Genomic DNA, 22,704 nt, shown 5'->3' with positions numbered 1-22,704 from the left:
ACCCGCGCTGTTCCTGTTGGATTTCTCACTCGGTCTCCCGATGGGTCAGACTGTTTTACTGATGTTCACAGGGTAATGTGCCATCCTACCCGACCAGAAGCATTTACTTATTTGTGAAAAGGAATGGAGCTGTTGTGATGAAGGATGGAAGGCAATCACAGCTCCAAGGGCTGGGCTGCATTCACTTGGGAAGTATCGGTGTGTGCCTGGGAAGGCAAATCCAGATCTCATTTTCCTGAATAACAGAATACATGTTGACCTCTCTTGAGCCTTGTTGATTGTCTGCGAGTTTTGAATGAGGAGTGTTACCCGTTCTAATTTTAGTCGGTTAGTGAAACCCATCGTTAACCTGGACTCTCAGCCAAGTCAGAGTTGCCACCACTGCAGGTCTCTTCCCATGTGCCACCGCTGGGACAACGTCCCGTCTGTCTCTGTTCCCTCCCACATTCCCTGACGTGGCAGGATGGGCAGTGTGAAGTCACAGATGGTCCTTGTCCCTTAGGTCACACCTGGGTTGGACTATCAGCGGGTGAACTGCAAAGCCTGGTGGTGTGACCGGCCATCAGTCCCTTTTTATACGCAGTTAATTGTGCATCTGTACACTCACCCCCACTTGTGGAAAACAGAAATGCGCTTCTGAGCACGTTACAAAATTCAGCCTTCGAGGCCCTGCCTAAGCAGGAGAAGAAATCTGTAGACAGCCGTCCCTTTATTGTTGAGGCTTGTCTGCAGCTCTTCTGAATGCTGTAATTTAACTGCGCCTGCTGAGCCTTAATCAGCTTTAATGATGAGGACTCATACTGGGTAACATTGTGGTAGTTTATTGGTTTTTCCACTCTGCTTTGTCAAATTTATTTCCTTTGAATAGGTGGCAGATAGACTGTCACGTTAACAGTGATTTTTAGCAACTATATGTCCAAGCAGTTTCTGTTGTAATATCACTTTGATCTATTTTGTATTATTCTTGGCAACTCAGGAAATACGAGTAGATAGTTCCTTGGAGCTTCTTTGGGTTAGTGGGCAGCACAGGAACACGCAGGTACCCCGTTGAGGTCTCTGATTGTTTTAGCAAGAAACCTGCAAGATAAAAGGCAGCGTGTTTGGAGATAACTCAGATTACTGGACAGTAGCAGGAAGAGGTAGAGAACACGTAACATTTGGTTCAGACCTGGTTTGAGCCAGAAATTCAGGTTTTATTTGTCTACATTCAAGGCAAGTAGGCAAAGTGAATTCATTTCAATGGTTATATAAAGAAAACTTTTCAAAAAGATATAAAGATAGGTGCTGTTCAAACAAAATTTCTATATGCTTTACTGTAATGGTCCTAGGTTCCTCCTAATTAACTTGCAACACTTTATGTATGCTCCCTTTATATAGATGCTGCAAGTTATTGTGACTGATGTCAGAAAGCCGAGAGGCATGGGGACAGGTGCTGCTGCAGACACCTGAGTTTGTGTCCCTGGAAGAACAGCAAAGTTCCATTTCTCTGGGGAGAAGTTTATTTCACACAGGAAAACAAACTCTTCTTATCAGGGAAAAAACCCAACCCTTTGATCATTCAGTCTGGTGTTTTCAATTCGTCGCCTGTAGAGATTTATGTCCATTAACTTGCATTTGAAATAAAGCCTTTCTGATAGAAAGGCTCCATTATTGATTTAAAGTCTTCCAGGTAGTGGAAGACTTACTGGGGCCAGATACAAGCTGTTCTAAGGTTTGATTTTCCCTTCCCTTTCTAAAAATGACATTTTATTTTCCTTTTGTCTCTCATCTCCAACCATAACTCCCTCAGCAATGCCTGGGACGTGACTACCAATACCTTGCGTAATTCCCATTTTGAGAGTCTAATCGCGTTGGCAGCAGCTCCGACCTGGACTGCGGCACGTGCAGATATGACGCTTCGGTGCCATCACATGAATTATCATGGCAATAGACGCAGACGAAGTTCAGAGCCATCAGGTCCTGCATAATTTCCAGAAGAGCTGAGGAATATTTAATATTAGGGCATTTACGTTTTGCTGCTGTTAGGTCAGCTCGGGACCCCTGAAGTAGCCACCAAATCAGCCACATTTTGGTGCGCTGAACCAGTGGATTTGTATTAACGCTGCTGTTAAAAAAAAACAAAAGAGAGAGGAGGATGCCAACTGTGACACTTTAGGGGTTTTTTTAGGAGAAGTTGGTCCTGACAGATTCAGAGAAATCTCTGCTGTAACTCGGGTTTCTCATGTTGAGCACATTTTAGCTATAAAGCTAATTATCATAAGGCTTTTCAAATGACTCCCTCCTAGTTCTCGTCTGGGTACCAGTGGAGTCCATGTTCTCTTTTTGAGCGGATAAAATCCTCCTCCTGGAAGCATTTGTTTATCATATTACAGCTTCACATGAGCTGAGCTCAAGCTTGACCCGATGTTAAGTGTCTGTGGTGGATTTCATTACATCCATATACTGGAAGTCCTGCCAATATACTGGCAGCAAAATCCTAGTGGAAAATAAATGGCAATAAAAAAGAGAAATGATAGCCTGTGTGAGTGGTGAGGAGCAGAGCTTTATTGAGACCGGACAGCCCTGGAGATGTCACTTGGCATACAGACACGAGCTTAAGAGAGTGCGAGTGAAAGCTGATATTGGAATAACGACTCCGTGGCACAGACAGGGGAATAATTTAATTAATTGCACTGAAATTTCTTTGATGAATAGTTATGTGGTGATAAGCACGAGGTCGAACAGTAGAATGAGTTTCAGCTTTTTAATGGGCCAGCACAGCTGCAGTTTTGGAAGCGTTCCCATTCTATTTTTTGAGGGTTTTTTTCCCCGTCTCAGTTTTCTGGTCCTCGCTGTGCGCGTGGCCGCTCTGCCCAGCTCCTCCCGGGCCCCGGGCGCTGCCCAGAGCCGCCTGGCCAAGGTAGCCACGTGGAAATCAATGCCAGATCAAGAGGAAATTGTAGGATGGTTGCTTTATGAATCCCGCATTTTTTCCCGATGATGCTTTTAACAGGGCCTCCGCTGCACCAGTTGTATGAAGATTTTAATAAAAGTTTTCTGGTCTCCAGAGGAGGAGGCATGTCTTTGTTGTTGGAGAGCTGGAGGGAAGGGAACAATGCAACACAGCTGGAATTTGAGCATTAATCCTCTGATTCCTGGGCCATATTTTCAGACAGATCAATTACTCCTGGCTGTAACCAACCTCCAGCCATTTCCTCGCCGTGCCGGGCTCTGTTTACAGTCACTCGGATGCTGCGGCTTGACATAACCTCCTGACTTTATAGAGCTTCAGCTGTAAATATCACCCGTCAGACCCACAGCCACTGGCAGCTGTGGTTTACCGTGAGTCATTAACTGAGAAATTAGGGCTAAGAGCCGTGGGTGGTGCTGGCTGGGGGTGGTTTTCAGAACCCCTGTGTCCGTGAGGTTTGTGCGGCGCTGGGTTGCTGCACAGGTTTGCTCGGGGGTCGGTTCTGTCAAAGGCTCGGAGAGAGAGGCTGGGGGGGCAGGACAGAAATCGGTGCCTTTCCTGGGATACATCCCTGAAGATTTGCCCAGCCAAAGAGGAGAACCCTCCTCTGTTAGCCCAGGCTTGGGGTCAGGGAACGCTCTGCCAAAATGGAGATGAGCGCTGTGAACAGAATGAAAGAAAACACGTAAATAGTTAATAAACCCTATCAACATCAAAACATTTTTTTTCAAATGCTGTGGAGCTGCAGAGACACTCTTGGTTTTGAATTATGATCTCTTCTTGCCTTTTTTTTTTTAATCAGAGTAATAGCCTATTACTCTCCAACAGCAGCTTCTCACTCAGGTTTCATTTTGCTTTGCAAACGTTCATTTATTGAGCTGTGGAAGCTGGGACCTGGATCCCAACCCAGTCGCAGCCATTGCTTGGGCCTCTCTCTTGGTAAATAACCCCTTGGACTCCCACTGTAAAATTCATAAATATACAATGACTTGTTTTGGATTTGAGTACCTTGTAGCGTGGCCTCCATAAGAACTTTCCTCCGAGTCTCTCACTTCTTTCAGTGCTTGGTTAATATTACACCGCGAGATCCACTGTTATCTTTAGTCGCAGACATTTGCCCTGCTCTCTCTTTGCAGCCTAATTCATGTGATCGTATTTAATATTTGATTTATTAAGGAGGGTCACTGGTAGTATCGCGTGAGAGTCTCGTGGCTTTGGCCTTTGCCAGCAACTCAAAGTTAGTTGGTCAGGTTTCTTTTTTCCTTCTTGGAGCTTTGCCCATCTTATTATGAGTTCTTTAGAGAAATGAAATGCAGCAGTAGCTTGAAGAAATCATGGACATTTTCCAGCAGTCAAAGAGCTCTGGAGTCAGTATTATAAGCTTTCTCCCCTGGTTGCAGTTAGGAAGCCAGTTGACAGTATAATGGGTTTTTGGAGGGGGAGTGATGGTTTGTATGTTCTGTTTGATGTTGCAAATACTGAGCCCTCGGGGAGATCAGGAAAAAGGATGTTCTGTTCTTTAGGAAAGGAAAAGATTAACCTGAAATGTGAACTGAAACTTAGGAGCTCTGCAGGACTTAGGTGCACCAGAGATGAGTTAGCTTACTTTAATGGAAATATCTGCTGTCTCGTAACAAAGGCAGGCAACTGTTTTTGCAGGGATTTGGTCAGGAGAGTAATGTGTGTGTGTTTCTATAGAAGAGCCACAGCCAGGGCGCGAGGTGGCTGACCCTCGAAAGCAGGCAGTTCCCTCGACGTGAGTTTCTGGCGGTTTGGATGCTCCTCAGAGTCAGAGAGACTTGTACCCCTGTCAAAGGAAGTCTGAGGATCATGTGCAGTCCTTGTTTTTCCAGAGATTTCTGGAAAAAATGCTTCTGGTGCATTTCATCTTTCTCACTTCTGCTTCCATTTATATCAGTAAGAAGATTTCTTTTTTTATAGACAGGGCAGAACATCTGCTATTGCTTTGATAGAACTATAGGGGAAAAAACCCCATAACCCTTACCTTTGAACTATGATTTTTTTTGATCCATTCTTAGCAAATACCAGTAGAGACAATAAATGTGACTTTTTGTCAGCAGGAATTGTACTTCCATAGCCATATTTTTACCTATAAATTCAAAAAATATGGCAGGGTCACGTTTTTCCAATCTTATTGGCTTGTGCCAATCTGACAAAATTTCATCTTGGCGTTACTGATACACCTGTTTGCTTTTACAGTTCCTTGGCTCTGGGAAATGGTTTCTAATACACCGAGTTGGGTAAATGTGGTTCAGAGACTCTGTGGATGACGTTCATCTGCTTCACGTCACTCTTAATCTTTTACATTGTTTAAATAACTTATTTTCTTCTTTCTTTCTCTACTTAGCATAGCCCTTATGATTTCTTATCTTTGGGAGCAGATAAGGGGAATTTGGGTCTGCGGGCTTCTTATAAGGATAAGTGCTATTCATTTTCTTTGGCTATTGTTTCTTTATTTTCTTTGTATTAATCTCCTTGTTCCTTTAAGACCCTTCTATTCCTGAGTGACAGAGCAATGGTCAATGCTTGGATTTGGAGGAAGACGCGTCTTTAGTAAATATAGATGGGACACCAGATTTGCTGTGGTACAGGGAAAAGAGGTGTTGTTGAATCCAATTTATTCATACATTCTTAATTCAAAACTTCTGCTTCTTCAATAAGTTAAATGGCATTAGTTAGGCCCTCAGTCATCCAAAACGGCTTCAGGGAATGAGAAGAATGTGATCCCTGGGGTGCTCTGCAGCTTTTTCCATCCCATTTCTGAACTCGTAGGAGTACAGCCCAAATTTGGTGCAGGGCGTGTGCCTGTAATTGCGGCTATGCTTCTCTGTGTATGTATTTATGAGAAAGCACGAGATCATTGGCATTTGGTAAGGGTTTTATGCCTTGTTTTCCTGTATTTTGTTGCCACTGTACTTATAGTTATTGCCAGACTGAATTGAACAAGTTCTTATTTGATGTACAGTGATACCTGGACAACAAGTTCATCCACTTTAACAGCCTATTTTTAGTGGTAACCATAACACCAGAGAATGAAGGTACATGAGCACTGGTGGTAATTACACAATGGATCTTAATCTGGGGTGATATTGTGAGATATGAATCTATGGCACTTTTGAACCGAAAAAATCAATAAATAAAACTTCAAGCACTCTTAGCACTTCAGATAATGGGCATATTCCAGGATTTAGCACCATCTCTTGCATCCCTCTCAAAAATAGCATCCTGAGCTTGTAAAACTTGGCTACCCTGCTGGAATTTCCCATTTAGCAAGAAAACTCTGCTGAGCAAAGGCTGATATTCTCATCTCACACTGTTTTCCTCCTCCAAAATAAATGGAATATCCATTTCCAGAGACTTGTATTTCACAGAAACATATTGGGATTTTTTTTTAGTCAAGTTCAATGTTCTCCTGTTTATTTGAAGGAGTTTTAGGTATACATAGCACTGTGTGTTTACAGAAAATACTGATTATCTTCGCCTATACTATATTATTATCCCAGTGCCCTTTTGTTGCAGCTCTGTACCAGCCTAAACCCCAGAGCAAGTTTAGGCTTTAATCCATGTGCAATATTCAAATCCCTGGAGGACAAAATCTGCAGCAGCTTTATTCCTTCTGTTCTTTCCCTTCCACCCCATATACATCACATCAGTAAACATGACCCCAGTGCTTTTCCCTATAGTTTTGTCTTGTTACTCCCGTAGCAGATATTAAGGGAAAGACAGTGAGATCATCTTACTTACAGACAAGCCTCTTATGAATCTCCTCTCCCTAAGCTCTGTGTAGTCAATGAGGGAAAACCCCAAACTTCCACAGAATTACTATGGCCGCCCAAGTTTGGTGCCAGCTCTCTCCTTGGAGTGAGTTCTCATTTCGACATAGAGGGACCAACATCCTTAAGTGGGTGCCCAAGGTCAGGCCTTGTGAATCCTCTGCGGCTGTAACTAGACACCGCATCCTATATCCAGTGGGCAAAGTGCTCGGTTGTTGCTGGACCCCATGGGGCTGTGATTGAAACGTGCTGAGGGCCCCTTGCCCTGAGCACCAGCACAGAGCTCAGTGTGCCGACACACACCAAAGGGGAAGGACATCTTCGTGCGTTTTCCCTTGGAGAACAAACTGTGTTTTCCCAGTCAGTGCTGTCTCCTCTCAAGCCCGAATCCCAGAGCCAGGCTGGCTAATGTGGCCTAAAGCGCTTGCTACCCTGAGAACTTCTTCAAGAGCTGGTAGAAATCAGAGTAGGGAGTTCCAGGCACTTCAAAGTAGTAATTAATGAAACTTTGGCTACAGCAGCGTCTTAAAATAGAATGCAGAATCAGCGTGCTATCTCAAAAAAAGGATATTTTTCCCTTAAATCCCTTAGAATTTATTAGGTGGGCGTGAGCAGAAAGGTTGGCTCCAATAAAAGCCTAGCTTTGTAATGATTAGCAGGGGCCCAGTATAATTTAGGATATTCTTTACAGTTTATAAATACGGGCTCATAAAAAGCCTAGATATAAGGAAGCTGTGACTTTAAGTCATTAGAAGCCCAGTGGTTTGATAAAATAACAGGAAACAGACAATTTATTATGAGCAATCCCGGTAGCTCTGGATTATCTATAAAACTTTTATGGCCCTCCCCAAGTGGCAAGAGGCCATAAAACTTGCCTGAATGAGGGACTTGTTAATTTACTTGTTAAAGCAAATTAAAAATTTATAAGCGCTTTTAGGTAAATGAGATCTTCTCTCATTGCTGCCCTTGCGGGCTCAGGAGTCCTAGGAGGAAAGAAGTGGTTGTGCTCAAACATCACAGCAGAACAATAAAAGCTATTAAATTGGTTCACTTTATTACTACGGAGCCAGGCAGCTGTTGCCATGGTTTGCGGGGGGATGCCCGGGGTTGACAGTGTGGCATTTCTGTGGCCTTCGGCAGAACGGAACGACTGTCCCTTCGCCCGGTGTCCCCTCCGTGCCTCGCGCTGTTCTCCCATTGCCATGCGGAGCTGTTGGGAGTCAGGAGACGTCAGCATCTCCCTTTGTCCTTCCTCGTCTTCGTTGTAAACAGGTTTATGAACACCAGAAAAACCTGCGCGGCTCCAGCTTGCCTAACCAGGACACGTAACAGCAAACCAGGTTTTATTTTATTCCAATGCTCCTGCTGTAACTAAACACAGGGCCTGGCAAGGAAAACAGGGCTGTTGGGCATCTTTGAGCAATCTTTGAGAGCTGTTAAAATGGATTTGAGAAGTGTTTCTCCAGATCACTTCAGCAACAGCTTCTTACAGCAAATGAGTTCCAGCTGGAAGCACCGTGAGGAGTTCCACTTTGTCCTTGCAGCTCCATTTCAGAAAAAAAAACCCTATTAAAAAAGAAATTTTCTATTGAAAAGTCTTTGTGTTTAGCAGAAGACCTGCTTCAGGTAAGGTTTTGAATGAGGAGAGATCTAAATCAAGCTGCAGTGAATTTAACAAAGCCTCTCGCTAACCTTTTTTTCTGTAAGCAGCTTGTCTCTACATGTAGTTATTTCTCTTTTGTTCAGGAAATATTTTTTACAGATCCAATATTATTTACACAAGGAGTTAACAGCACTTCCACAAGGGAAAGAGAGTGGCAGAAATTCAAAAGGTTCACGCTGCGAGCACTTCAGGTGATCACTTCAGGTACTTTCAGGTGTCTTAAGGCCCCCACAAGTAAACCTGCCCGAATAGTCAGTCGTCTACACACAGACCACAGCTTTTCATGCACGTTTCGTCCTTATGCGTTTCATCTAATACCCATTTCATCCCAGTATGATTTGTATGATTATATAATTCCTAAGGGATATTGCAGGTGCTTTGCTTCAGAATGGGAAATTATCTCTGAGAGAGATACATGGAGTACCTGGAGAAAGTCTAAAAGCGTGGCCTTCAAGATAGGCTTGAAAGAATTGGGGCAATTTAGTTTTAAAAAGAGAAAATGGAGTGGAGATTCTGATAACAGTCTTCAAACACAGGAAGATTGCTGCAAAAAGGAAAGGAAAAATCTGTTCTGCATATCCATGAGAGATGGGACAAGGTCACGCTGCAGGTAGGAGATGCAGCTGAGATGTGAAAATAGATTTTTTTAAGGTAAAGACAGTGCAACTCTGCACTAATTGACCTGCGGCAGTTGTAGAGATGACTGGGTGTCTTCAGCAAGAGTTTGGGCTGGGTGAGCTGTTGTCTGCGTTTCATGAATGATGCAGATATCCGGTGGTCCTTCCCGGGCTATGGGGCCACTTGAGTCTGCGTCTGTCTCTGTTTTCCTGTGATTCTATAACGCTGGGATTCCTGGGCGCTCGCAGCGTGCAGTAGGTAAGATGAGTATTCGGATACTTCAGGCAATGCTGCCCCAAAATCTTTATTTCCCATGTGGTTCCCCGGTGAGAGACAGATGTTTAGCAGGACGCTTTCCCTTCACGCCACTAGACCAAACAAAAGCTTACGATCTCCAGGAATTCAAGTGTAGCGATAGTAATATTCTGGCACTTCCATCACTCAATAGTTGTATTATAAATATTTCATGGAAAAACTCAATCATAAAAGTATTATTTTTGTAGCGTGCCAAGAGCAGATCCAGGCACTCGGAGCATAAAAAATATGAAAGTCACATTTTAATATTGTGCTATCCTCTCTAAGTACAGCGCTAGTCTGAAACTGTCGGACATATAAAAATAAGGCAATGTCTCCGAGGTATATTAATGGTGGTTATACAGCTAATGGTTACATGGCAGACTCCCAGTACATTCACTTTAGTGCACACATGTCTCTGAACCAGATATGACTGGCTGGAAAGGTCTCTTGAAATCCCATATGGTGTCCCCAGGGCCATATTTCAGCCATATTTCACTGAACCAAAAGTGGATGTAGAATGAGCCAAACTCTGTCTCTCCATGGGCTTCTCCTGCCTCTGCCAGGCACGTCTGAACCTCCCGGCCCCAGCCCTTGAAATTCACGGCGATGACAGCACTTGAAGTCAAATGATTAATCTTTCATGTCCTTCGTACCTAACTACTGTTCTGGTTCCAGATTTTTGGAAACCTGAGTTCCAAATGGGTTTGTGGGTGTTCTCAGCCTTCCTGGATCTGGCCCTTAACCTGTAATAACCTATTTCTAGAAAGGAAAAGATCAAGTACTGAGGAAAAGAGATGGCTTTGTTCAGGCTGAGCCTTTGAGGTGGATACAAGCACGTGGAGTTGGGCACGACAAGGATGTGATGTGTTTTTATTGTAGGTGGTCTGTTATGGAATATCTATGGCAATCCGTAGCTATTGTTGGAAGTAAGTTGAGCCCAGCATGTTATTTCTGGCTTAAATTCGAGGGAGGGAGATGTCTTGGAACAGCTAATGCCCAGTTGGTAGGGCATCAATTGGCAGGTAGGAGACCCAGGTTCATGACCCTGTTTTTCTTGACTTGGAGCAGTAATTGAATGTGGGTCCCGCTTATTCCACACAGTTGCAATGCAGACATTTCTTGGCGCACCAAGAATTCCCCCCTGAACAGCACCAAATGAATCCAAGAGACAGGGTCCTTCCCCAAACCTGTCTTGTCAAGGCTTTTTTCAATGTTTATTAGTTTAGCTTTGCAATTCAGCGTTTACATAAATGACATGATTAAAAGCAAACCAGGAACCTGGACAGAATGTGGTTCCTGTTAAAATCATTCCAAGGTACTTGTGAATTTAACCCCTTGGAAAACCAAAGACGTTTATTGAGCTGCCTACATATTTCTGTTTAATGAATGGCAAACATGCTGTCAAAGCCATCAGGGAGGGTGTTTGAATTTATTCCCGACGGTATTTATTTACAGGGCTCATTCATACAGTAGCGAGGTGATGGCAACAAATATTGAATACCATCAGCCTTTTGCCAGACACTGGGAGCAAAGAGAATGACTTGCCTCGACTTAATTTAAATTATAACCTGCCAAATTGGTGAAGACCTGCAGAAACTTCATCAATAATTCTGAGCTACATGCCTGATTACATAAATTAGATAGCTTGGTGTCTGTGGTGTGAAGATTTTCTTATAGCAACTAGTTTTTGCATGGGCACAGCTTTGATGAATACTACCCTATGTTCTTATCACAAATGAGCAAAGGAAATATAAATTAGAAGCTCATAAATATGGGATTCTGGTTGCCTTTGAAGAACTTTATTTCAGTATGGTCTGCATGAGAATGCTTTCGTTGGTTTCAAAAAATGCATTTGGTTTTGGCTAGACTGTGAATAATGCGTAAGCCACAACATTTTACGTAGATGTCCTTTATCTGAAGTAGATAAAAAAGGACATCAGATCTGTGAGGGGTTAATTCATGTGTTTCAAATGGAAACGGAATTAGAAAATGAATTCCCTTCTAACATCTCTGCTCAGCGTGCAGATCAAAGCCATCATAGGAGTAAATTTATGTCTGATAGTGTGGACGCTTTCAATGCACACTGGCGAAATATCATGCTGATTGCTGATTGAAAACAGTTGTTAATTCTCTACTTCACTAAATTCAGAGTGGAAAAACTTTCCTTAATAAAGAACAGATTGAAGAGAACCAAGACCTTACTGTGTGGAAATTAATGGCAGATGCATATACTGGTAGTTAAAATGTTTCATTAGATGTTAATGTCTTGCTGTGTTTTTAATTGTTCAGAAATTAGCCTCTAGAATATTAAAACCATCTGTTTGTTATCATGATGAAACAGAATACTTAAATAGTTATTAATTTTGTAGGCTTTTTTTTTTCCTTGTCTGCAAAACTTTGATCTGTTGAGATTTCAGGGAACGCTGGATGCAAAAGCGAAAAACAATTTTAAAACACCTTGGTGCCCCAAATATCGGCATTTGCTGCCTGCCACCCATATTTTGCATGCCTGCTTTATTTCACAAATTATTATTCACCAAGGAGAAGCTGACGTTTTTTAGTGCATCAGAGGAGTGTGCTGATGCTTGCTGAGCCTGTATAATGCTTGATTTAAACTGTAATACGCTACATTTTCACATGCTGATACTTAATTTTTCAGTCTTGTGGGTCATTTTAAAGCCCAGATATTTCAAAGCATGGAAGAGGTTTCATGTGGATCGATCAGCACAGGGTTTTGTCTTCCTTCATTTCCAATTGTTTACAACTATTTTCATTTTTTTTTTAGGAACGAGTTTTGGGAGACTTGGGGTTTTTTATCATGTAGGTGAACAATAAGGGCTTCCTTTCAAAACCTGATTCAGGTGAATATTCCTCTTTGTGAGAACATACATCAAATACTTTTCCAGCGTAACAGTGAAGATACACAGATTTTCCCCCAGCTGAGATGAATTTAAGGAAATGCTGTCCTGTGTGTGTTTTATACACAGTTCTCCATCGTGAAGAGCACAATTCATAATTCAGTTTGTAATGCTTGTTATATGTGGCTTAAGTGTGAAAATTCATTCAGTAAGTCTCAACTTTGCTTAGAGAGCCATTAACATATCTTTCCAAGAGATTTTTGACCTTTTCCTGAATAAGCACTTTACAAATTGTTAAATGCCAGAATGAGGATTAATTCAAGTAACCATAATTTGATAGTAGTCCTGCCTTATAGGTTTTTTGCCCTTATCATAAAACAATAATAAAACTCCTCTTACCCAGCATATGACCATATTTTCAAGACTGCTAAGTCGAGTACAATTCTAAAGCACATGAAAGAGAAGTTAAATTGTTGTTGTTGTGTTGGTGCTGCTTTTTTTTTAAATCAGTGTAAGGTCTGACAAATAATTCTGGTGGACACCCAGTTCTCTAAATGGATTCTGTGTCCCCTGAGGTCAGTGCAGATGTTCCCCTTGGTTTCAGTGGGTGCTGCATCTGATTCTTTGCCTTTGTCTTGAGGCCGCAACACAAGGGCTGATACCACTGGCTGGCACAATGATTTTTGTGGAAATAAAGCTGGTTTTGGACTCGGATCGAGGCCACCAGCTCATCAGTCTGTCAAATGTTAAATCACCTTTGGTCCCTGTTGACAAGGGACAAACTCCACGATGTACCAGGAGACTTTTTGACATTTGCAAATAGGCTGACTCACTATTTCGATTGGCAAAGGTGAAAGCACAGTTCTGCAATATATTTTAAATTATTTTTCAGGATGAGAAAAGAATATAAGTAAGTGGAAAGAAAAAAAGTAATACAAAAATAATGTAGAGCAAAGCCAAAAAAACAACAACAAGCAGGTATTGTTAGGAGTTTGGAAGCATTCTGAATTTTTCAAACCAGCAGCAGCTCTTAATATGTCCAGGGCAGAAATTCAACGAGATTTAAAACATGAAGTCACCCTGTGGTTTAAAGATGTAATTCTTCAGTGTTTCTTTTCCTGGTAGTGCCTGAGTTCTTGCCACCCCTTCCCACCATCGTCTCCTTCGTGGTGCCAAACTGAAGCTCTCATCGGAGTGAGAAGCAATCCAGGAGATGAAAAATTAAAGCCATAACCCGCTCACTTGCCGATGTGGCTTGGTTCTCCGCAAAGTTGCGGCATCAGCTGCAGCCCAACAACCTGAGGCATCTCAGGGGTCTCGGCAAAGCCCCCCGAGCAGTGCGGGACAACAGGGTCGGGCTCCCTGAGCAAATACGACACTGAAATTATGGCCTCGGGTACAGGAAAACTCAGACTTGTTAGTGTCAGGCAGGCCCAGCGGTGCTGGCAACCTGCAATGCTGGAATACCTTGTTTTGTGAAAAGAGCCTCCCTCCAAAGAGGGTGGAGCGTGGAAGACAAAGGTTCCTCCAAGTGGCAGCTTGCCATCCATCAGAAGCTAATCCAGGTTCAAACAACTCAAACAGGGGTTCCTCCCTTTGCTTTTCTCCCGTTATTTGTGATGACTGGCTTCTCTTCATCTCCAAACTCATCTCCACATCAATGACAGCTGCTAATGAATTCAGATGGTTCAGTCCCTTCCCTTCTGTGCTGCTTCAAATAGATTTTCTTTGCCAGATACTTCAGTTCCCCTCTTCTGCTAACAAATTGGTACTGAGGTAGATTATTATGACTTTTGCTTCTATCATTCAAGCAAGGGGAAAATACAATATGTATAGACATGAGTTATATGTCAAAATGCTTTTACTCCCCCTCCACCCTTTTCCTTCACATTATTAAATTATAGAGAAATACTATCTTAATAGCCTCTTGGCCAAGTCGTAGAGAGCAGAGTTATGGTTCCCTTGATAAATTGCAAAACATTATTAAGTTTTGCTCTCTGGACTGAGAGTATTGGCATAAAAGGACATCAACCACAGTCATATTGGTCTTGATTGCTGCTTAATTGCTGCTTGTTTGTGTTAGAGATCATGTGGTTTGATTGATCTTGCCCTGCTTTTGTCATTATAGTTACAACTTCCTCGTTTTCTCCTTGTACAGAGACCACAGGATGAATTTAAATCTTGAATAATTTATATGGCTGGCCAGTTAAACAGCTTAAAATAGTATTATATTTTTAATCCAATAGCTCAACCTTCAAATCATTATTTATGCAACCAGTTATTAAATATTTATTCTGGGCTTATATCGAACTATGAAATAACAGGGCTCTTTTATGTAAACAGTGGCAAACATCTTGAGGTCCACCCATGAATACTGATATTTCCTCCTTCAAGACATTTATTTACTTCTGCAATGTTAACTGGGTGTCAGGTTCGTGGTCTGTGTGGAGGGAGAAAAGGATGATGGTGGCTGTGCCTGAATTCAAGCGAGCAAGGACAGTCACTCTGGTCTTTTTCAGGCTCAGCTCATGGAGCTGCTTCACATCCTTAGATGTTCTCCAAAGGTCTCAACCCATCTCACCTCTCTGTGCATGAGTGACCATCCTGGGGACAAGCAGTGGGTGAAATTCTGCAGAAACTACCTTGGGTTGATGTTTGCCCTCATTAAAACAGCTGGAGACTCTTCAGCCGAATTTGCAGAGAGCTGTGGATAGACTTGCAGTGCTGTTAAGTTTTTTGACCTGGCCTGTTTGCTTTTTGTTCCATCATGTGATTCATTTTCTCTTCTTAGGTACTTCAGTGTTTTTCCAGTAAGTTATACATTTCAAAGTCAACCAGAGGCCAAGCAGGGTCCTTAGGGAGTTGGATGTCATACACTTCGGGCTAAATGGGATAATATTTCTGTTTTCCTCTCCCCTTTCTGGAGATTCAGAGTAAAAGTGGGGTGTTTGCCTCCGCTTCCCTACCTCACCTGACCTTTCCTGTACAACAGAAACAAGAACTCCTTGGAGGTCCAGCTGCCAGTCGCCCCTGAAGCAAGAGCTGGTAATGGTCTAACAAGAAGGATCTGGAAAATCATTGTTGGGAAGTGCACTGAAACAGGCTATTCTTACCCAGAATGTTGGGGTAAAACTGCTGGCTCAGTTCGCAATTTTTTCAATGAGCGAACCTAAATAGAACCATGAAAAACAAGTCAGTGGTGGAGATTGCAGCCAACACACATACGCTGCTCCTTGTGGGGTGTTCCCAGGACTTGGGGGGGCACATGCAGCTGTATTAAGAGATTATGTCTGTTCCCACAGAATTTAAAATCTGATTTGGTGTCATCCAAAGCAGAAGCAAGAACCAGACATGGTGTAAATGGGCACCACTCAGCCAAATGACACGTGGGACTTGTGCGATACGTGGATCAGAACGTGCACGGATGTGTGTCCGTGTGACAAGGATAGTGCACTCGCACTGAGCAGGAATAGGCACGAAAGCAGCTGTTCAGAGGTGCCCTTTAGCAGTGCAAAAGCCTGACACAGAGCCCTGGAAATCCAGAGTTGAGCTACAAAGAAGCGCTGCAGTGGGGCTGATAACTCTCGGGAGGGGCAGATGGATTCCACTCGGTTTGGCACCGTTTTGGCTGCCCCCGAGCAGCCCGGCCGGACCCGTGCACCTCATCCCTGGCGGCTGCCGCGTCTGGCTGTGCAAGCTGCTCGGGGAGATTGATTGGTACAATGGAGTGCTTTGCAAGGTGTAATTTTAAAGGCCATATTTCTCACTGTGCAGCCATCAAAATGCAAAGGGTCAGAAGAAGCCTATATTTTTTTGCAATTCAGCTTTTAAAGTGTGCTGAAATACGCTTCATTTGGTGCAATTGCCAACAGCTTGCTGTTTCATACTGCTCTTAACAGGAGCCGGGGAACAGAGCAAGTCTGTTACACTTTATACGTTGTATAATGTATGTATGATTCTGGGGTGTGATGAGTTTATGCCAAATTTATCTTTGATTTCTGTATAAACAGCACAGAAAAAATGATGGGCTGCATTCTCTGTGTAACTTAGATAAAATAGAGCTACCGAGCTACTTCAGAGTACCTTCTGTGAGCTATATATCTAAGGTTGCCCAAGCATATAATGAAGGAGAAGAGGATCTGGAAATAAATGCTCGTTCTCTTTATCCCCCACCCCCGCGTTGGCAAGGATGCTATTTATTCTTAGCCCATGTTGCTTCTGCTGTTGCTACTGGGAGCAGAACATGATCGCTTGGTGTTTCTGTGATAAAAATGCTAAAGAGCCCAGTTCTCCCCAGGAGAAGCGGGGTGTAGCTCTGGCTCTTGCAGTAGAATCTCCCCTATTTATGGGGTAAGAGGACAAGTTCCTCTGCTCCAGTGCAGTGAGCAAGTGCAGCAGCAGGGTCTGGATCAGCTCAAAGGCAGCAGGAAATGACCGTCAGTGCTTTCCAATAAGTAAGTTAAAAACACCCTTGCTCTGTATCATAGAGCTAATTAGGTAATTGTTTAGAGTTATTTGTTCAAGTTATATTAGATTTAGATTTTTTTTCGTCAACAGGAAATTGGAAAAATATATGCGTGTGTTTATTCTAGTTTCTCATCAAAAGACTTTTTGAACAGGAAAATTACTTTTTCTTCTCAGTAGAGGCAGGAAGGAAACAGCAAAAGATAAGATCTTTCTTGGTGTACCTTACTTGTACCATACAGGTATGCAAAATAAATCTTCATATTCTGGTAGAGATGTTGGATCCCAGGGTGGTGCCATGTAGGCCCTGATCCTCAGCGGCCGACAAATTCTTGGAGCGTGCGCATTGGTGGTTGTAAGATTAAATATCAAGATATACACAGAGAACCTCTCTCCTAATGTTTTATTGTATCTCTTCAGTAATAAGATTTTTCTTTCCTGGTGTGAGAAATGTCTTTGTATTAATACTGTTCAGAGTCCACACAGGGTGTGAATTATCTTTTTTTTTTTTGGTATTTATTGCCTGAACTTGTGTATTGTAAATATCCCTCCTCCTCACTGTCTCACCTCTGATTTGCTTTTGTTGTGCTGCTCATCTGTTTGCCTGGTCAGGCTGATGTGGTGGTGAACGTGGCTTCGTTAGCGATGCCGTGCAGAACTCTTGCTCCAGACCCATGGCCGCTGTGTTGAACCATCTTTAAAGCTTTAAATGAAAGTATTTAAATGACAGCTGTTAATCGTGATTTAAATCACAAGTAGCAAGCCTTGATTTACACTGTTGTTGTTTTTCTCCTGCTATGCAGTTCTCCTTTTATTTGTTTTCATACAGCCAGATTTGTTCCCAATCATTGATAAAATATGTTTTCTTTGCAATCAAATATGCAGTCTTACATGAAATCTGCTGTTGCTCTTTTTTAACTGACAGAGGACACTTTATGTGTGCGTTTGCTTGGGCAGGGACTGGTCCGTAGGTTGGCTTCATGCAGAACTGGCAAAGTGGGTGTCACTTTGTGACCCCCCCAGTCACACAGACAGGGCTCTAGTTAAGAGCTGTCACGATGTGTGCGAGAGCTGAGCTGACCAGAAAAGGATGTTTTCTTATTTATTCTAGGTATAATTTAAAAAGCAGCACCCTTGAACTGAACAACGTTTAACCGATCACTCTTTAATCCACTGATGTTATACATCTGATTTTTATACTAAATTACTTTGCTGTTTAGAATCAATTATGCTTCAACATGAATTGTCAAATTTTGAAGTCAAATTTAATAGATATTGAAGTGAAAAACAGGGGTTTTTTAAAGTGCAAAGTGAGGCTACATTTTATAATTCGCTGATGACTTTTCTGTGCTGGTGAGTGGATGGGGTTAGTGGAAACTGCACTAAACTTTTTGGCCCTGAGAGCACATCAAAAGCAGACTCCTCAGAGCATGTGGTGACATTCGTGTTGGAAAAACAAATAAATGGGTAAAATCAGTCAGGGAGGTCAGCTCCATAGCTGACTATGGAGTGCGCAGCATTTGGGAAAAGTGTATGAATGCCAATAGTGACAAAAATCCACATCCCCAGAGCCCAGCTGGAGCCTGGGGGGCTGGGAACAGCCCTGAGAGCAAGTGCAGGCAAACGCTGAGTACATGAAAGAGCAGGTACAAGTGTCTTTGCGCTGCGTGGGGCTGGCGCCATGGTCGGGTTTGGGACTGGGCTGTAGCGTTCTGGAGTCGGGAAGCATTGCTAACCAAGCGTGCACAAGCCCGTTCACCAGCTGATCTGAGCTAGAGAATATATTCACCCAGGTGGGAGCTGGATTGGAAGAGCTTTGGGCTGTCTTGCCCTTGCAAAAGCTGTGTAAATAACGCGTGACAGGCAGAACGGAAAGCCTAAAATTCCCTTTCCCACAGTGGGGTTATGCCACCCCTCGGGGAGCAGATGTCCTCGTCCTCCAGGACTCTGGTACAGGCTTAGCTTGCTGGCTGCGCTATAACAGGGAGAAGTGTTAGTATTCATAACTTTAAAGTATAATGTAGTGAAATAATCCTTTAATTCCATATGGTGTGGAAACTCAGGCGCCTTGAAACTATACCATAGCTTGGATTTACTGCTGCCAAATGGTATGGGGTTTTAAATTAAAATATATGAAAAAAAAAAGCAGCTCAGTAGAGCTGCATTAGGGTGTTTTTGACATGATATATAAGCTCTGTGAAAAAGGCTTTTGCTAAATTCTCAGTAGGTTTATTTATTTTGCTTTTTGTAACTTGCTAACCAGGCATGGCTACTATGGGAATTATCGCAAGTGGCTTAGGGATCCAGCCCAGCAAACCGAGGTCCCGAGAGGATGATGCTCCCTGTAGTCTGGGACTCAGCTGCCCTTTCATCCTCCCGTACTCATCTGAACATGATTCACTGTCTCTGTCCTGCGTTCTTTTCCTTTCTGAGACAAAAGGCAACCCTGAGCCATCTTGTTATGGGTTGTCCTTAGGAGTGTTTTATGGCTGATGCCCCCCATCCTTTCATTTCCCAGAAATGGCCGTCTAATGTAGTAACTGTAGCACTATTCCTGTAGATCTATCTACTCCTAAGCCTGTATATTTAGGTCTACCTTACCCTTTTACTTTGAATGGCAGAAGGAAGCACAGCAGAGAGCTACTTTCCCTGGACACAGCTGAATATTCAGTTTGCACATTCGCTGTCGCAAAATAGGACTGAATATTTCCCTGCTGCAAAACAGTTGCATTAGATTTCAAGTCACCTGAGAAGCTCTCCCTGCCCTGAAAGACGAGTTGCTCTTAGTGCTTATGATTGCAGCAGTTTCATGGTGATGTGTTTGCACCGTTTTTGTTTATTCATAATCTTACCAGTTTCTGGCCAGCTTCTTTGTGACCTTTAGGCCTGAGCTAGTCTCTCTTTTCTCCATCTCAAAAGGTCACTCAGTGCTATGTATCTCATGCCTCTTCTCCATGTGCTCTGTGTAACCTTCCCACTCCTTGTGATCCTCCTGGCAGTTCCCGCTCAGCATCTATTTTGCATGATGTGCAGGGCAACGCAGCGACATGTCTGAAGTTTCTTGATTTAATTTAGTTTCTGAGCAGCTGATGCTTTTCACCGAACTGTGGTGTGGCGAGTCCTGCTCGAACTGCTGCTGCTCGGGCTCCCATCAACAGGGCAGGGGGAGAACATGAAAAAGCTTCTTGAGTTGGTAGGGAGATCACTGATTTAGAGTCGTGGGCAAAAGAGCCTCCATGTGAGGAAAGCTAATTTAATGTATGGCAAATTAAAGTAGATTTGTATAGTGAGAAACAAATCAAAGATTGAAACACCTTCCCCCTGCTTCACTCCTTTCTTTCTGTGACCCCCAAGCAGTGCAGAGGGATGGGGGCTGTGGGCTGTACCAGCTCCTTTTCCCTCCCCTGCCCTGTGTCACCTCATGGGTGACAACTCCTTGAGGACAAACGAGCTGTGCGGGCCGGGGGCTCCTGTGGGAACATCCCCGGGCGGTCCCTGCCCGCCTGCCCAGTACCCCCGCTTCTTTCGCAGGGTGCGCTCTCCCACTTGTTTCGCCGTTCACTCCTCAGTGCTGTGGCGTTTTTGGCCTTTTCTGAGCACTTTCAGCGCGGTGCCCCCCGCGGGCCGAGCGGCAGCTGCGCCGGGGCCATCGCGGAACCGGCGGGAACCGGCGGGAACCGGCCGGGCAGCGCGAGCCGCCCCTCAGAGCCGCGCCCGCCGCCGTCCGGCAGGGGCGGGGGCAGCACACGGGCTTCGAGCGGGCTTAGAAAGGCAAGAACGAGAACCCAGGTGAGTGTGGGTGCTTGCAGGGCTTTTGTTTTTGTTTGGTTTTGAGTACACTTTGGCAGTGGAGCCACCTCAGCGTTAGAAATCGCTGTTGGTCCTGCAGTAGCCCCTGGTGCAGGGAGTGGGAACATGGCGGCTGGTGCATGTGGTGCGCTCTGCGGTCACCTCCCGGGAAACTCACCCTGCACAGGCCAGCCTTGGGACCTGTTGTTCTTCTCGCTTTCTAGGGAAGGAACTGGCTGTGGTGAAAAATCAGAAATAAAACCTGCTATGGAGTCCTAGCACTTAAGCCAGCAGCCATCCTTCTAGATCCCATTTTCCATTTTGTATTTGGAGTAGAAAAGCGTAGTTACCAGTTCTGCTTGACTTCCAGTATCTTCCAATACCTTTGAAGGCATTACAAAATAATGGGTTCTGTAGTGCCATAAAAGTCACCCAGAAATAGGATGTGAAGGTGCAGAGAGCGATGAGGAGCTCCCGGGAAGGTTCTGGAGGGTGGTTGTGCAGCGGGGCCGGCCCTGCCTCATCCAGCCCCAGCAAGGGCGCTCACATCGCTCCTCATCAGCTCTGGGTGTCCCTATCCGCACACCTGGGAATCCTTGAGGCTGCTCATTTGTTACGAGTCAGCGACACTCTGCTGTCAGTTTGTGCTTTTGGATTTCAAAAATGTCTTTATTTCCTCTCTGAAACCCTATGGATGGATCTCGAGGTGGATAAATCCACTCCCAGTGTACAATGAAGGCGTGGAGCCTAATGCACTTTTTGCAAACCCTTTGTTCCCCGCTCAGTGCAAATTAGAAGAGTAGTGACTGTGTTAATGCAGCAGGGTCCTCAGTGAGAAGCTTCAATAGACATTGTGGGAGTTTCATCGTGGCTTTGCTTTTTGTATGGGATGCCCTGACAAGAAGGACAGAGGAACAAGAGTTACAGTGTGGCGCTGCAAATGCTTTCCAAGGAGGGCTATTGCATTTTTGATGGGAAGCCGATTTAGGGTTCCCATGCAGAGTAATGCACCACATGTGTGCAGTGTAACTAAAGATCCGGTCTTTTATTTGCAGAGGGTTTTTGGCAGCGCTGTGTTATTCAATGTCATTTTAATCTCAAGTGGTTGAATCTGTGCAAGTAGATCAAAATGAACCATTGCCTGTCCACACTAAGTGTTCTCATGTGCGTGTGTAACTTTAGGTCCTTAAAAGAAGACAATGGGCACATTTCCATGCTTTATTTTTTTAATTTAGCGCAGATTGATGGGTTTTGGAATAAAATGTAAACCCCCAACAGTTTGGCACATGGAGAAACTCAAATTGGAATAACAGCAAGGAAAATATGGAAAGCTTATAAATCTTAAATTGGACTTACTTCTGAGTTTGCTGTCTAGTCTATGGAGTTCACTTTGTTCCTACAGAGTTACAGGCTCAGATATCTTGGTAATATTCTCTTACTCCTTGTAAATTGTGCCTAGAAAAATGACACCTGCTGGGTTTTTCTTCTCTTCTCTGTAAATAGTTGGAATTCTCGATGTAGAAGTATGAACTGTTATGATTAGTTAGAAAAGAACTAATGTGTGAAAATTGTGTACAAAATAAATGGAGGATCTAAAAATAAAATCTGAGACTGGGAAAAATTCTTCCGGCCCCAGTTACAATTAGAGTTTTTCCATCATTGAGCAGATGTTGACAGAAGACTGAGTCAGCGAAACTTGATCCATCTTCCTTTGGGTGGTTCAGTTTTAAACCCAGGACCATAAAATTACAGTACACAGTGGTCCTAGATAAGATCTGTGAGTTTTATATGAAGTATTAGACTTCTTGAATTCGTTATCCTCTCCTTCGCCTCCAAAAAATGCTACCTAGGTCTATTAGATCTGACTGATAAACCATTCAATTTAAAATGAAAATCTTTTTACTTGAGATTTTCAGGCTGAGCTCTGGAATATTTAGTTTATTTATTCAATTGTAAGTGTTTGACAAATAGCTCTAGTTCTTAAGTTACATTTCCTTTGAGCTGAGAGTACACCTCTGCCATTTTTTGCAGTTGTCCTCATGAATTACATCTCAGTTGTGTGTCTGAGCCTGTAGTTTTATATACTTTCTCCTTTCTTTCTTTTGACTGAGAGCTCCCAAACCTGCCTTTTACTAACGAGGGAAATAAGGGATGAAGGTAAAGCAGCACATACATTTGCAGGTGCAGTTTGCTCCTGGAGGGAGAAACTGGTGGTAAACATTAGGGTGAGGATGCTTTGTGCTCTTCTTTAGTGAACCTGAGACAGAAGAG

General features: G+C 43.5%; 1 protein-coding gene across 2 annotated transcripts in view; it reads left to right on the top strand.

Moving 5' to 3' along the window:
- Positions 1–22,704, top strand: part of AUTS2 (activator of transcription and developmental regulator AUTS2) — a gene marked incomplete at both ends in the record, with an annotated part of 710,546 nt that overhangs the window by 293,475 nt on the left and 394,367 nt on the right. The gene's annotated exons all lie outside the window — the stretch shown is intronic.

This window comes from Nesoenas mayeri (genome assembly GCF_963082525.1).
Source record: "Nesoenas mayeri genome assembly, chromosome: 20".
Lineage (NCBI taxonomy): Eukaryota > Metazoa > Chordata > Aves > Columbiformes > Columbidae > Nesoenas > Nesoenas mayeri.
Note: the sequence above shows the minus strand (reverse complement) of the source record. Positions and strands in the feature narration are given on the sequence as shown.